The 16,322-nt window shown below is 45.8% G+C and overlaps 1 long non-coding RNA gene across 1 annotated transcript; it reads left to right on the forward strand.

Moving 5' to 3' along the window:
• The first annotated feature begins 257 nt into the window (after nucleotides 1-257).
• Nucleotides 258-13,473, forward strand: LOC110594746. The gene is made up of 3 exons (XR_002481428.1): nucleotides 258-446; nucleotides 875-948; nucleotides 13,182-13,473. It is a non-coding gene; the product is annotated as an uncharacterized LOC110594746 (long non-coding RNA).
• Nucleotides 13,474-16,322: the final 2,849 nt, after the last annotated feature.

Consider the following 16,322-nt stretch of genomic DNA (forward strand, 5'->3'; position numbering starts at 1 on the left):
AAACCGGCTCCGCCGGGGAAGTCAAGCCCCGCGCGGTCCTCCCGCGGGGCGCGGGCATCTCGGCCCCACGGGCGCACAGATTCTGGGGAGCGCCTGCTTTCTGCAGCTTGGAAGGGCCTCTGCGTGCGCAGGCACCCTCGTGGGAGACTTGGCTCCTTGAGATAGGGCAGCGGTTGCCGCCAGGCCCGGGCAGGTGGCAGGAGGGCAGCCGTGCCGGGGCAAATAGGCCCAAGGTCTTCGTGACACGGGATCACGTGACAGCTTACTGACAACGAGGCCGAGAGTCCATCGGGACTGTCCCCGTCAGGTTGGGCAGAAATAGGGAAATGTACCGATTGGACTGGGCCTTGACTCTTCCGGAAGAGCAGGGACGAATACACAGCCTGTGTGGAGGTAGAAGGAGGTGTGGAATCAGGCACCCGGTCCCCACTGCTGTCCACTTGTCTGTGAGTTTCTGAAACGCATGTCATCGCCGTCTGGGAGAGTGGAATGATTTCTTGGGCGAATTAGGTGGTCTTCTGTTTTCAAATGTAATTTATTGGCATAACAATGAGCTTACTAAACAGACCCAGAAATTATTACAAGATCCTATAACCCGTTTTAAAAAACAATTGGAAACATGCTGTATGTCTGATTTTCCCCGTTTAGACAACGCTACATATGATCGCTTTTAATGGACAAAAGCCACAGAAAGGTACATTTAGCTCTACTCTCATTTTAAAAGAGGCTGTTGTTTGAAGTAATGAAACTTCATTGCTGGATTTCATTCCCTGTTTTGCACAGAACTCCTGTAACCCTCAGAAGGACGGTGTCTTAATTATATGCTTTTGTATTCACTGGTGAAAATGACCGAACTCCATCCTGTCTCCTCTAGACCAAGTCGAAAAATGTTGCAGTGTGGCTGGGCTCGGTGGCTCAGCCTGTCATCCCGCGCTTTGGGAGGCCGAGGTGAGTGGAGTGCCTGAGGCTGCGGGTTGGAGATCCGCCTGGACAACTTGGCGAGACCCCATCTCTACAATAAATTCAAAAAAAAAAAAAATGAGCCAGACATGGTAGCGCGTGCCTGTGGTTCCAGCTACTCGGAAGGCTGAGGCGAGAGGATCGCCGGAGCCCAGCGGGTCGAGGCTGCGGTGGCCGGGAGCGGCCGCTGCACTCCAGTCTGGGCGACAGAGTGAGACTCCAACTCCAAAAAAAAAAAAAAAAAAATGCTGCAGTCTTCTTCAATTCTCTTCTCTTGCAAGTGCTGCCCAGAAATGAGATATGTGCTGGTGTCTGTTGTCATCATTGTCACAGCAACGCTGAGTGTGCCTGGCATGTCAGCCCTGTTCTAAACAATACATATGAACTCCTTGAACCCCCGAACAACACTTTGCAGTAGATATATTACTATATACTATTTAGAGAGAGTGCCTAAAGTCACTAAGCTAGTAAATGGCAGAGCCAAGACTGGGATCCAGGCAGTCTGGCTCCCAAGTCCCGGTTCTTAACTTCTCTGCAGCAATGAATTTGTGTCTGTCATTCCAGAACCCAAGAAGTGCTCTTTGTTTGGTTGAGCACAGGGTCTCTGAGCTATGGGAATTACGACTGATTCAATCTCATCGTAGGTCCAAATGTCAACAGATGTTCTTTCTGGTTTATGGGAGTTTTGAAGCAAACAAAACCATCACCATGAAAGTGATTGTCACATCAAAGCACACATAACTTCCCCGGTGTGTCTCTACTGTGTTTCTCAGTAAGAGCTCAACTGATATTTATTCATTAAATTTTCTTGAATGTTCCATGTTCCATGTCAAATGTAGGAATAGTTATTCATCTTAGGAAGGAGAAAAACCAGCTCAGAACAAGGAAGCCAAGGTAGAGCTTCTCAGAATTGAGAATGGGGTGAGTGTCTCAAAGCCTGGCAGCGTAGGCTGATGAGAACAAGTCAGTCATTTATTATCAAGTGGCCTTAGCTTCCTCCCTGCAGAAGGTGTGGCTAGTGCTTACTTTCACCACTCCTCCTTCCTGGGCATGCAATAGTTTCCTATTCTAAGACCCCTTGGAGTTGAGCGGTAATGTGAGTGGAAATATCATGCATTGCTTCTGGGCTGAGGCAGTGCTAACCCCTGCGTGGTTCTGTGCAGCTAACATGGAGATGTTGGAGTCACAGAACGAACACACTCTGAATCACACCACCTGGAGAACAGTGGCCTGGAGCGCCGCCCAGATTGTAGTGGACTTTGCATGCATGAAAAGGTACATTTTTGTTGTGCTAAGACACTGAGAGTGAGGGGTTGTTTGTTATTGCAGCAAAACCTAGCCTACCCTGGCTAATATACTCCCCTTTCCTTATCTCCTAGGTTTCCTTTTCTTGTGCAGGCCACTTTTTACTCTTACATTCTTCAACCAGTGTTTGCTTGTTTTTTTAATCACTTCTCCCACACCCCTGTCATAATTTTTTTCTTCTGGAGCCAGGAGGTTTGCGGTTGTATGATAGTATGCAGGCAATGCGTGTATTTTGCCTGTTCTTCCCTGCCCTCTTCCTTTTAAAGAAAAACTTAAAATACAAAACAGAAAAAAAAGATAAACATCCCAGCTCCCACCACCCAGGATTCACAATTGTTAAAATTGTGTCACCTCTGCTCAGATTTTCTTTTTCTTTTCTTTTTCTTTTTCTTTTTTTTGAGTTGGAGTCTCACTCTGTCGCCCAGACTGGAGTGCAGTGGCCATTCCAGGCCACTGCAGCCTCGACTTGCTGGACTCCAGCGATCCTTCCGCCTCAGCCTTCCAAGTAGCCAGAACTACAGGAGCATGCTACTACGCCTGGCTAATTTTTTTGATTTATTGTAGAGATGAGGTCTCACCAAGTTGCCCAGGAGGGTCTAAAGCCTGTGGGCTCAAGCAGTTCACTCACCTCAGCCTCCCAAGGCACGGGATTACAGGCTGAGCCACCGAACCTGGCCCAGATTTTCTTTTTTAATAAATTAAATAAAAGGTTACAGTCATAGTTGGAGAGCTCACTCAGTGTCCACCCTCCTCTGCAGTCCTGTTTGCATCACACACGTGCCCCTGCCCACATGATTGAGGTCCCTGCTAATATGAATGTGGGTGCTTCCCTGAGTCCTTTTTGTGCTTTTACACACACACACACACACACACACACACACACACACACAACACACACACACACACCATGGTCTGTATTGTTTAATGTACATGAAGAACACCTAAACTTGATTTTTTATTCTGAATGATATGCTACAATTTGCTACAGTGAGATAAATAAATAAATAAATAAATATATATATATATATATATATATATATACACACACACACATACACACACACACACACACACACACACACACACACACACACACACACATTTTGTAATAGTCCATCATATGAAATCTCACATTTTGCTATCCATTTCCTTGTTGATGGACATTCGGGTTGTTCCAGTTTTTCACTCTCATGTCCAAAGTTAACATCCTTTCACATACCTCCTTGTGCCCATGAATGAGAGTTTCTCTAGGGAATATAACAAGAAGTAGAAATGTCAGGTCATAGCAATGTGGATTTTCAGTTTTGCTTGGTATTACCAAATGGTTCATAAAGTGGCCAGACCAGCTTATACTGATGGCAGCTATTTCTAACGCTTGCATTTTGCACTCACATCTGTGTCCTGTGGCCTAGTCCAGACACCACCTGGATGATTGTGTTTTTCATTTTCAAGCTGTAAGGTTTTGCAAAAAAGACATACTGTAAAAAAAAAGTAAAACAAGTCATAAAGGTACAAGGAATACGGTAATAATCACCTGAAATCCTACCACCTAGGGAAAACCACCGATAGCATTTTCGTAAATGCCCTTCCGAACATTTCTGATGGAAGGGGACATGCTGTATACATGAACACCAGCTGTGCTAGTAGTCTATTGCCTGTCTTTCCACTCAACTGTATGTCATGAACACCTTGAGATAGTTTCCCAAAACTAAATAAACCCTGTGGTTTCCTTTGGCTTGGAGTTGCTTCATGGTTAGAAGATGAGAGGGAGAGAAAGGAGGAAAGAGAGTTAACAGTGGTGAAGGGCTTGTTATTGCAGCAAAACCTAGCCTATGCTGACTAATATACTCACCTTTCCTTGCCTCCTTGGTTTCCTTTTCTAGTATGGGCAGTTTGCCAGCCCCCTTTGTTCTTAATCAGATTTCCTTGTCCCAACCATCCTGGGTAGCAAGTGCTGCTCCTCACTGCACAGACAAGGAAATTACTGTCACAGCAGTGAGAACCATGCTGTGCCAATGACCTCCTCCCCACCACCCACCTCCTGCCAGGCTTTCCCAGTCCTCTGTGGGTTGCAAAGGGTGAAAAGAATCGGAAGACTTCGAAGATACGAAACCCAGGTCTCACCACAACCTTGGTGAAGCCAACAGGGGCAAGAATAGAAAAAAATCTGCCCTACTGGGGTGGGCATCTGCTGTCCCCTTCCCCTCCTCAGAAAAGAGGGCAGCAGTGTCTTCTTGAAGACCCTCTGTAGGGGTTTGATATGTAAACATCATAGAAGGAAGGGGGAAGAGACATGCCTTGCGTGGAGCACCCTGAGAGAGGATTTCAACTTCTCCCAGACTTGGGGAACATAGAGAGGCTGCTCTTTGGTGGCTAGAGGATGCCATGCCTGTAGTCAGTCGGGGAGCTATATGAGGGCCTCTCTGAACCTCTGGGGTGTGCCTGCAAGACAGACGGTGAGAATTGGGTTCAGCCAAAGGCGCCGCAGTAAAGGAGGTGGCCACCAGGGCCCATGGCCATGGCCCCCTTGGCCCCCCCTACTGTCTAGCACCACAGAAGCCCAGGATTCGTACAGCCTCCCAGGATTGGAGGAGAGAGCACTCTAATTTTTTGGAGGCTTAATTTTGTTTCGGAGAACTACAGGAATGTGTCGCTTCTTGAATTTGACATTGTGACTTAAAGCGCAAGGTGGACTACATGGTCCTGAGACCTGTGCTGTCCCACACTTAGAAAAGCCCTGCACTCGGTTTAGTGGTCTCCTGTCACCATCTTCAAGCTCTTAATCATTTTTGAACAAGGAGCCCCACATTTTTATTTTGCACTTAGGTGCAAATTATGTAGCCAGGCTTACTATAATGCATCCCCCAGTGGCAGGAGTTTCAAGAGTCTTGTGCCTTTAGGGAAAATGCTCACTGAGGTGTCCTGAGCTGTTGATGAGAAGGCTACCCACTGGCCAAGCCTGCCACCCGCCGCATGCATCAAGACCATCCTACGTCTGCTTATGTTCTTCCATTTCTGTATTACTCGTTCGCTGAAGGGGTTGGTAATACACAGCTTCTCCATGAAAATAGAGCTAAATATAAAGTTAATACATGGTACTATGAAACTATGGAACCATGGTGGTGCATAGAAAGGGTAACAGATGAAATGGAACTGCTCAGGGGGCCATTTTGGGGTGAATTCCAATGGAGAGAGCTCAAAAGTGCTAAGGAGCCCTGGGCAGTAACATATGCGTCACAGTGTCCCCAAAGTCCTCCCAGCAGTGAGGCCTCGCCAAGCGCTGACAGCATGGAGTGTTTTTCCCTGCAGAGTCAGCCCCCTGTGTTCCTTGGCCTTTCATTTATCTCAGAAATGATAAATCAATCCAGAGTCTTTGTATGTATTTGGAACTGAATGATTTGCTTTTGAAGTTGTTAGATCCCGACATGTATAATGCTCTGCAGTTTGTTCCCAGGTTCGTGGGCCTTAGAAAGCCTCCTTTATTGAGTAAGGACACTTTTTTCTAAGGTTTTGAAACTCACACTGCCTCAGCCCAAAGCGTCCAGAAGCATCCTGCAGGTGCTTGAGTGTGTAAGCCTGCTGGTGGCAAGTGCACCCTGGCATGAGGGACTTGGTGTTCATGGTTGTGACCAGGAGCTGAGATACTGGGGCACAGCCTCCCCCAACACAGACTCCTGCACTCCAGACACTCACTCACCCTCCTGCGACTACAGGCTTCTTCCTCTGTAATTAGCCCAGGGATCACCACCTCTCTTTCCCTAGAGGTCTTGTTCATCACTCACTCAGAAAGTAGGTGTTCAGGCACAAAGTACAGAGAGGAGGGAGCTGCTACAGGTGCCTTCGAGGAACTTATCACAGTGACAATTCACAGCAGCAGCTAGATTTTATTCACTGCTTTCTGTGCACCAGGCACTGTTCTGAGCATCTCTCATGAGTGGTTCTACTTGATCCTCAAAATGTCCCCAGGAATTAGGCACGCATCATCCCCTTTGAACAAATGAGAAAAAGAAAACACTGAGAAGCCAAAGAAATGGATTCAAACCAGCAAGTGTTGGAGCCAGAATTCAAAACCAGGCTGAACACAGCAGATACTCGTGCTTCCCAGGAAGCTGGTGGGGAGAGAATGCTCATTTCATCAAGGGTCCCACAGCAAGGGTGCAAGCCTACACCCACCAAGAAATTCGGGATGTTTGGCCATGAATGAGGCCCGGGTCAGCAGCTCACAAGAGGTGGTAATTAGGTCTAAGACCATCCCCCAAGCAGCAGGAAAGCACTGGCACCCCTGACCTCCCAGGCAGTGACCAGATGAAGATGTGGTGGTCAAGCGAGGCCAGGGACACAGGTGAGTGGTCAAGAAAGAGGCCCACTCTAAGCACCTCCAAGAGCAGGTTACTCAGATTGCCTTCTGGCCCAGCCTGTCCAAGGGCACTTGGCCCGTTTCTAAAGGAGAAGGTGGCAAGAACTGAAAGGAAGGTCCATGAAAGACTTGGCCTTCCAAAAGCTTGATGGAAGCCAAGAAGAGAGCTGGCTGTGCTTTGTGCCCTAGGGACATTTAAGGCAGGTGAGGAAAGAGATTTGACTCCAGGTGACCAACAGTTGTTGGGGCCAAACCAAGGAGGGGTCACGTCCCAATGCAAGAGAAGAAGTAGAGTGCAAACCTCATGAAATTGCTATTGAGATAGATCCCAAACAGTAGAATATGGCATTGCCAATTTCATGTGCCCATTCTAGTTCAACCTGGCCAGCAGCAGAGCATTCAGTTGTGGCCAGCACAGAACAGGTTGACACAGTGGTCAGGTAAGTGTAGTGCAGAGGGAGCAACCAGCACAGTGTGGGGAGGCAGAGACACTAGGTCAGGACAGAGGACAGATTGGGTCCACGTGCGTGAGCCACCCCAAATAGCTCTTGAACCCAGAGGAAGGAACTTTCTGTGGCTGCAACATCTCCCTAAGTAGGAGCTGGAGGTCGAGGCCAGTGTCCTGTAAACACTGCTCCAACCTTGTTCTGGGTGCTTGTGGCCAGGGAATGAGGGGTCACACTGACACACAGGCAGAGGTGGCCAGAAATGCCAGACACCTATGGGCTAAGTGGTCATGGAAGGCTTCTTGGAGCAGGTGGGCTTTGAGCTAAGGGGAATTAAAACAGGTTCAGAGAAGAGGAGAAAGTGAGGACCAGAAAAATCTAAAGTTCTAGAATGTGTTTTAAAATAAACTCATAAAATAGTGTAGAAATCATGATACTTTTTTGTTAAAAGTGTGCATGAATATACACATATGCATACAGATGCTAGCATATATATTTATAGAATGATATTAGGAAGAATATGTATTACAATTTTAACTATCTTGACCTTATCGGGTGGCTTTTAATTTTCTTTTGCTTATCTTTCTAGTTGTTCTATAGTAACCATGTGTTACTTTGGTAAATTTTTTTGAGGATAAGAAATAAATGTTGCCCTAAGTCCTATCTGTGTATAAGATGACCCGTGTATGAAGTTACAACTGAAGCTAGAATTCTTTCAAGATCTTACAGAGAGAGCAAACTCCACTAAGTTCCAGAGGTTCTAGTATATAGAATGTAATGGCATGTGCTCTGTAGGTCTGATTCTATCTCCACAACTTGCTAGCTAGGAGATTGGAATAATAACAGTGCCTATCTCTTAGGCTCTTTATGATGATTCAATGAGACAGCACACACGAAGCACCTGCAGGGCTTTCTCTCTTGCATTCTCTCTCTCTCTCTCTCTCTCTCTCTCTCTCTCTCTCTCTCTCTCTCTCTCTCATCACACACACACACTGCTCCCAGTACCTTCTTTGAACACTGCTCTCAGCCGTCCCTGTGATGGTGTAGACCACTCAGAGCTTCTCGTGTTAATGTGCACACGAATGACCTGAGGATCTTGTTGAAATGCAGGCCCTGACTCAGAAGATCTGGGGTAAAGGTCAAAATTCTGCATTTCTTCCTGCTTCTGGTCAGTGGACCACACTCTGAGCCATGAAGACAAGGATGAGTTAATGTCCTTTAAGGATTTCCCAGAACAAAATGTCCTTAAATGTGTTCAGATACACCCTATCCTGTGGATTCCCTTCTCTTGGGTATTATAATGGAATGTATTCGAATGTTCATCAGTAAACATAAACACCTACTGTATGTAATACCCTGCAATGGCTTCTGGGAAATCAAGGTACTTGTTATAACACAGGACCCCTGAATTTAAGGAGCTTGTATTCAACATCTTAACGCACACACACGTAGGCAGCCTGCAGAGAAGTCCATCCTGGGTGCCAAGTGAGGGTTATGGAGAACCAATGAAAGCTAGACGCTAGCATCTATTGTAAATTCCGTAGAGAACTCAAGTCCAAAGATTCACTTTGATCTGTTGAGGATGCACACACACTCCAGATGCAGGGCTGCATTCATACATCTTGACTTTAAAGCGAGAGTCACATTTATGTATGTATACATACGTACTCCCATAGGATATGTGATGTTGCGGTGTGTTGCCAAGTTTTCATAGTGGTAAGTTTTTCTCATTCCTTATTAGTGAAGGAGCCACAGGTTAGACATGAAGTCGTCTGGAACATAAATACACAACCTCATGGCGGGACCACAGTATTGTGTCTATTGTCTAAGGAACATGTCTATCTCGTTTGGCTGCATCTGGGGGACTTTCAGCCCCTGCTTTATTCCGGTTGAAGGTTACTATTTGTTATGGAAACAGTGATGTCAAGTCAGTGTGGGTGAGGGTTTGGATCATGAATCAATACAAAATAGTCCATCCCACAGGGTGTGAGCTATTGTTAGGTTTAGGAGTTCCCAGCTTGTGTGGGTGACCCCTCCCAAGCCCTGTGTTTTGGGTGGAGCAGTCTGGCAGGCTGTGGGGTGGCATGCTGGGGAGAAAGCATCTGTTTTAAATAGCACGAGTGAATTGGAACATGATTTGCCTCAGGAGCAATAGAAGACGAAGAGAAGTGACTTGAAGTGGCACACTAAGGCAAGTGACCACACATTAGAATGACTTCATGAATGGCCGTTCCCCTAGGGAGCGAGCACTCTTTTGGGAGATAAGGAATGGCTATCAAGTGGGAGTTCTTTGGAATGGAAACTCCTGGAAAATGGGGCTTCTGGGGGTCCTTGGTATTGCCAGAGCTGAGGTAGGCCAAAGCTGCCTTGGGAAGCCATGGCTAAGACAGTCTCTAGGCCTGGCTCCCAGGGAGGGAGATGCAAACAGGCCTGCCTGGCCCCATCAGTTGTTGCCTCTCAGGTGCTGTTCATGTTCCAGACAGTATGGCCTTTGATGTTCCCAATAAAGTAGGAGCGCTTCCCATGAGTTGTAGCATTAATTCCATCTCGCTGGACACTGAGACTTTAGGGATGGCAAGAACCTTGTCCAAGCTTACAACAAGTGATAGAGCAAGAACCTGAGCCCATTTTCACTCCAGAACCAACTTTCTTCACCACTGTTCTATGTTCTTAATGAAAAAGACTGAACTGGAGCCTTACAGTTCGACTGTATTCTGCTAAAATGTTAGTTATCACCCAATCCACAAAGCACGCATCGTGGCCCTGTAATAGAGAGTCCATCGTATCAGGCCTGGAGAACAGGGTGGTGGCCTGGCTCTCTGCAGGTTTTCACCAGTGGAAGCAGTGAAATTAGGGTTAGACTGGAGTCTGAGATAGCTCCACATCCACCATTTATGGAGCTCCCATCCCTACTCCAGGCCTGTGCTAAACACTGACTAAGCCTCACAGAAACATTAAGAGGCTGGGATTATTAATTCCACTTGACAGATCAAGGGGACAGAGGTGTGACAACTCCAAAGATGGGCGCAAAAATCGTTCAGCCAGTAGGGAAGCAATTCCTTTGGCTGTAAGAGGCTGGCTGTTGACTGCTCTGCTCTGCTGCATGTGGGTCAGAGACCTGGTGACCGCAAGTGATTGTGAGGCCAAGGAAGACCAAGACTGTGAGCCCTGCCAGCAGGTTGGCTCATCAGGACTCTTTGTGGAGGCCCTTTTTTTTTATTTTTTATTTTTTTGAATTGGAGTCTCACTCTGTCGCCCAGACTGGAGTGCAGTGGCCACTCCTGGCCACCGCAGCCTCGACCCGCTGGGCTCCGGCGATCCTTCCGCCTCAGCCTTCCAAGGAGCCGGAACTACAGGTGCGCGCTACCATGCCCGGCTAGTTTTTGACTTATTGTAGAGACGAGGTCTCGCCAAGTTGCCCAGGCGGGTCTCAAACCCGCGGGCTCAGGCAATCCACTCACCTTGGCCTCCCAAAGCGTGGGATGACAGGCTGAGTCACCGAGCCCGGCTTGTGGAGGCCCTCTGGATGATTGCCTTTGACAAGGTTGAGGGTGGGCTGAGGCCAGAAGAAACTTCTGCCAAATTTTTTAATTTTAATTTTTTAATTTGAAAGATGTGGGGTGCAATTCAGATCTAGGTATACAAGTGGTCATTGCACAGGTCCTTCTGGCAAATTTAAAGTTACCGAAGCATGGAATGTCGCGTTCTTCTCCATGGTCCCCTCTCTCTCTCAGCACCCACAGCCTTCCTTCTGGTGGGTGGCCTCCAGTGTGGTTTGCCAATACACCATGCACCTCTGCGTTTGTTCCACAAGGTAGAGCAGAGTGTCTCCATGTGCCTGGCCCTGGGCCTTCGGTGGGCCATTTGACCGGTGGCCCCACCTTGAGGAGGACGTTTGACGGGATGAGCCCTCATCCCAAATGCTGATTTCGTCCTTCAACTCATCCTCCAAGTCTTTCCAGAGGAATTAAATATTCAAAGGAGAAAAACCAATCACAGCAGGCACCACGGCTGGAAAACCTCTGTGTAAAAACTCATGAGAAAAACCAATCCTCCGGTCCCAATGGCATCTGGGTCTGAGAGGGAAAGGAAAGTGAACCCTGCAGACCAAGGGCAGAGACTCTGCGAGCTGATCAACCCAGTGAGGGTAATGGATTTTGAAAAACTGCTTTGTAAACTCTAAAGTGATTCTTGAGTGTCTGTCGGTTGCTATTGTCATTACCTAAAACACACATCTTAGGAACTATCCAAGAAATGAAGATTAGGAACTAGTGCAGATTAAAAGTGAGAAACTTGGGCCATGTGAACAGCTCAGGCACCCCAATTCACACCATGTCTTCATTTTTAACTCTGTCTACAGGCAACCCTAGTCACAGGAAGCTGGTTTGAGGCCCAGTTTCCGGATTTTCTTTTGAATTTTTCTTTTTCTTTTTTCTCCCCGTTGTTCTCTGCCCATTTTCTCCTTCTTCACCCCCACCAGGGCTGTGACATCTACCTGGGGTCATACCCAGCACATCTACAGGGGGCACCATTCACATCAAAGTCTATGTAAATGAGGTTATTGGGTCTTAAACATGGCTGCAGCTTAAAAATATTTGGAAGGACTTTAAACATTATTCATGTCTTGGTCCCTCCTCCAGATGGACTGATTTAATTGTTCTGAGTGGCAGCAGGTTTAAGATCTTGTCTAAGCTGCCCAGGTGATTCTAATATGCAGTCAAGTTTGAGAGCCCCTAGATTAGACTATGCCGTGAATGGCGCCCACCGGGGTGTATGATGAGTAACTTGCATAGCCTTGAACTTGGCCCTGCTCACCCCGGTTGGCCCAGCGCAATCCCCAGGAACCTGAACTTGCTGGTCGGAGAGATCATAGACTAGCTGCGCCCCTCTCTGCCTTTTTTACCCTACCTTCCCTGGGCTGGGATTGGGGTTAAGAGGAGTGTAGGGACTGAACCCCAATCCTTTGCGGACTCTCTCACACTTCCTTCATCCTCCTGAGGAATGGGGGAAAGGCGAGGGTCTAATCCTGCTGAAAGGGGGGGAATTTTTAAAGCCTGGTTTTGGAGGCTGCCCAATTCTGGGGCTCTGCCCAGGGTGAGCATGCCGTTTTGATCGCCTGACTCAGAGAGTGATTTAGACTCTCAGAAGAGTCTGGCTTGTTTCCCCTGGTACCTGGGTCATTCCCGGCTTGTAAATCAGTCACCTTTAGCAGCTGTGTTTTACTCTTGGAGGCCACGAGGGAACTGTGTAGTTTTTACTGAATTAGTCACTTAATTGCACCAAATATAGCTCTAATGCCTCAAAGAAGTCATGGCAGCTCCCAAAGGTGTCTGGCTTCCCGTTCTTCTCCTCCCCCTCTAACCGCAACTCTGGGAGCAAGTTAAATTCTGGAAAATTTGAGCTTCTGAAATCACAGCCTCTGAAAGGAACTTACTTTATTCTGTATATGTCAAAACCATCAAATTCTGTCATGTGAACCTAATGTCACCATTTTTACAACTAACGTCCTTAAGATGAAAAGATGGGGGAGACAAAAAAATTCCACAAAAATCTGTCCAGCCAACTGAAGCAAATATGGGACACAAACAGGTCATCGGTGTCATGGTTTAGTTTAAAGCTTACCTATTTTACGACTTAGATGCTCTGTAACGTATTGATGTCTTCCTGCTGATAAGTGCACCTGTCATTTGAAAATTGCCAATCAAACTTCTTTGTCCAAAACCTTGCATCTGGCATGTATAGCTATACTTGGCATTTCAAAGTTAATATCTTTGGTTCAGCAAAAAGATTCAAAACAAACTTGTTGTGTGAGGGGAGGAGTTGGGGGGAAAACTTCCAAATTTTAGAGCAGAAAGAGAGAGAGAACCAAGTATGGAAGAGGCTGCTAGCTGGCTACCCAATACTTGTTCTTTTGTAACAGAATAGCAGCAACAAAAAGACTATATTTCCTAGACTCTTTTGCAGTTCATTGGAGCTATGTGACCAAATTTGGGTTGGTGAAGGCAGAAGAGAAAATATAGCATGGAATTTTCAGGAAGGCTTTCTTTAAGAGAGTCAAATCGAATGTGAGGTGTGCCTTCTTTTCTTACCCGTTTCTTATTCCTTCTGCTTAGAATATGGACATAATGCTGGAGCTTCTGCAGCCATCTTGGACCATGAGGTGACTGAAGAGGAGAGCCACATGCTGAATGAAGATGGCAAAGCAGAAAGTTAGGTGCTTAGATGATAGAGGGACTGTGGAGACAGAAGCAGCACCATCTTGGATGCTAGTCCACCATGCTGACTTCTGATTAACCCCTGTTCTGGGAAGGCCTCTAAGATTTCTATTTTATCTACTATTCCTTGTGTAAGAGTATATACTTACAATAAAGCCTGCCCTTAGGTCAAAATGACCTTTACCATAAATCCTGCTCTTAGGCAGATTTACATAGCGTTCTTGTCTTTCCTTGCGGGGTCAACTTCAACTGTCCTACTCTTTCTTTGGGGGTGGGTGGTGCCTAGACGTGGCTTCTGTTCGGGCTTCTGTTCATAAGTTCCCACTAGATGTTTCTTTTTGAGAAACTGGATTTGTCAGCCTCTTTGGTCTCGTGGTTTCCTTGGCTTCCTTTGGGGGTGAATTTGCATAGACCTGCTCACCATGGAACAGGGACCAGCCCTATCTTACTCACCTCCAGACTTCATATATGTGACAGAGAAATAAAGCTATCTTGTTTAAGTTAAAGTTATCTGGGGCATTTTAGTTCTGTAACAACAAATCTAATCCTAAATAACCTATTATGTTAGGGTAAATTGATTTTAAAAGTCATTTTTCAAGCCCTGTTAGCATGTTTTGGCCCATGTCGGTCCATCTGCTGGAGGGAACAGCACGTTTAATCCTCACCAGGTTGTGCAGTGGTCAGGTTTAGCCTGAAACCATCCTTAACCCAAGGAGTATGGTAGAGATGTGCTTAGTCCAAACATGTTACCCTTTACAGAAGCTACCAGGCCTTTGTGAGTAAGGCTTTGGGTATCATCTGTCCCAACCTCCGACTCCCCCAGTCAATGACAATAGATTCGATGTAACACAAGGAAAGAGACCATCTGACATTCCACAGAAAGTTATCTTTGCTTAGAGGTGGGTCCGTGGACAAGGCATGTTGACTTTCTACAACTCTGCATTCACATTCAGCCACTTACTCTATTGACAATGGCAGCATGAGACAGCACTCAACAACTGACATGGCTCACCAGGGAAATCAGGTATGTCAACCCATCAAAATTCAGGAGAGGGAAGTCTCTTTATCTGGGCCATTCTGCTTCAAGGAGTGTGGGTATCAATAAAATTTCCTCAGGAGAATTTTAAGTCCTGCCCCAGAAACATCAATTAAGTGACAGATCCGCCTGCTTCTCGCTCAGGGTTTGTTCTGACCTGGCAGGACTTATGGTATCGACCTGCTCTGGCACAAGGAACAGCAGATAAAATAGAAATCTTAGAAGCATTTCTGGAATTGGGTTTAATCAGAAGTCAACACGGTGAATTAGCATCCAGGGCTGGAGTTGCTTTTACCTCCACTAGTAGACAATGAGGCCGCATTCAGAGTCATTGGGGATCCAGTCGTTTTTTGTTTTTTTTTCTTTTTAAATCTTTTTGCTCTATCTTGGAAGGTCGCCTCATGGTTCTAGGTGGCTGCTGGGGCTTCTGCAATCACATAAAATGTGTACTCTTCAAGAATGAGTGTATATAGCACCCTTGACAAGTAATTCCATCTTAGAAAAAAGACCCTACCTTTCGTTTTATTTTATTTATTTTTATTTGTACACCAGTGTTTACTGCAGCATTATTCACAAGAGCCAAGAGGTAAAATTAACCTAAATGTTTGTGGAGAGATGAAGGAATAAAGAAAATGTTCTACCTTTTATTTTAAAAGGCATCATGCCAAAGAGACCATTGGTTGTGTGCCTCATCAACAAAGACTGTATTCAACCAGGTAAGGACATAATCAAGCCTACACCCTTCCACTATCAGTCCTCACTGGAGGACTTTGTGGCCATAAAAAGAACAGGACTTCACCAGCTCAGCCTAACAGACACCGCCTTGCGGTCACTTGGGATAAGCGCCTGACATCTGCGGCCAAAGGCTCTGCCCGCATCAAAGACCCTTCCTAACAAGGTGTGCTGACCTGATACACTGTCTGTCTTGCCCAGGAAATTTCTTTCTGCTCACGTAAGTCTCCCCTGGACTGGTACGTTCACCTTTCTTCCTACCCCTTTTCTCTTAATGTTACATGTTACTTGGCTGTGGAATGTTTGACCTATGACTTTGTATATTGGTTAAGTACACAATGACGTGTGGTTTGCAGTGTGGACTGACCTGTGGAGTGGTTTAACCTTTGTGCCCACGGCTCTGGCTACTGAGTGAACAGGCAGTACTAAGGGGAATTGTCTCCTTGGGGACTCCGTGTAGCTCGCAGCTTCTGTGATTAAGACAGCCTCAATAAAAGTCTGACGTTGTGGAGAGTCACAAGTGTGTGTGGACCTGGTTTTCTCTAACCTTTTGCTGCTCACGACAATGAAGACAAACAGAAAATCAAAAAAGTAAAATTTCCAGCTATCTGTTCTCTAGGTAGGCTTTCAGGAAGCCCCTTCCAAAGACTTCTGCTTACACCTGATTAGCCAGAACTTATCACATGGTCAAACTTAGCGGCTAGGGTATCCGGGAAATGTAGTCTTTTAACTGGGCACAGTTGCTCTCCCTCCTCCAATCACATAGGACAACAGTTCTCAACGTTTTTGGTCTTGGAAATCCGCTATACCTTTGAAATTACTGGGGATTCGCAGAGATTTTATTTATGTAACCAATATCTATTAGTATTTGCAATTTTAGAAATTAAAGCCAAAACACTACAAAATATTTATTTATTTAAAATTACAAGCCCTTTACATATTAAATAATGTATATTTTCTAAAACCAAAAAAGTGAAAAGAGTGATACTGTTTTACATTTTCGCAAATTTCTTAATGTTTGACTCAACAAGAGACAGCTAGACTCTTATATCTCCTTCTGTATTTAATCTGTTGTGGTTTGATATTTGGGTTGAATTATGTGAAGAAAATCTGGCCTCATGCAGATATGCAGTTGAAAAATATAAAAATATTTTTAAAACTTTTTCAGGTAATCGTAGATATTTTTCTTTGATACTACACCAAAATTTATGTGATAGTTACTTCAATGTTAGTTGCGATATGAATCTGAAACCACAGCAATGAATATTTTG

This window comes from Carlito syrichta, unplaced genomic scaffold, assembly GCF_000164805.1.
Source record: "Carlito syrichta isolate Samal-C Ts95f unplaced genomic scaffold, Tarsius_syrichta-2.0.1 Scaffold131329, whole genome shotgun sequence".
Lineage (NCBI taxonomy): Eukaryota > Metazoa > Chordata > Mammalia > Primates > Tarsiidae > Carlito > Carlito syrichta.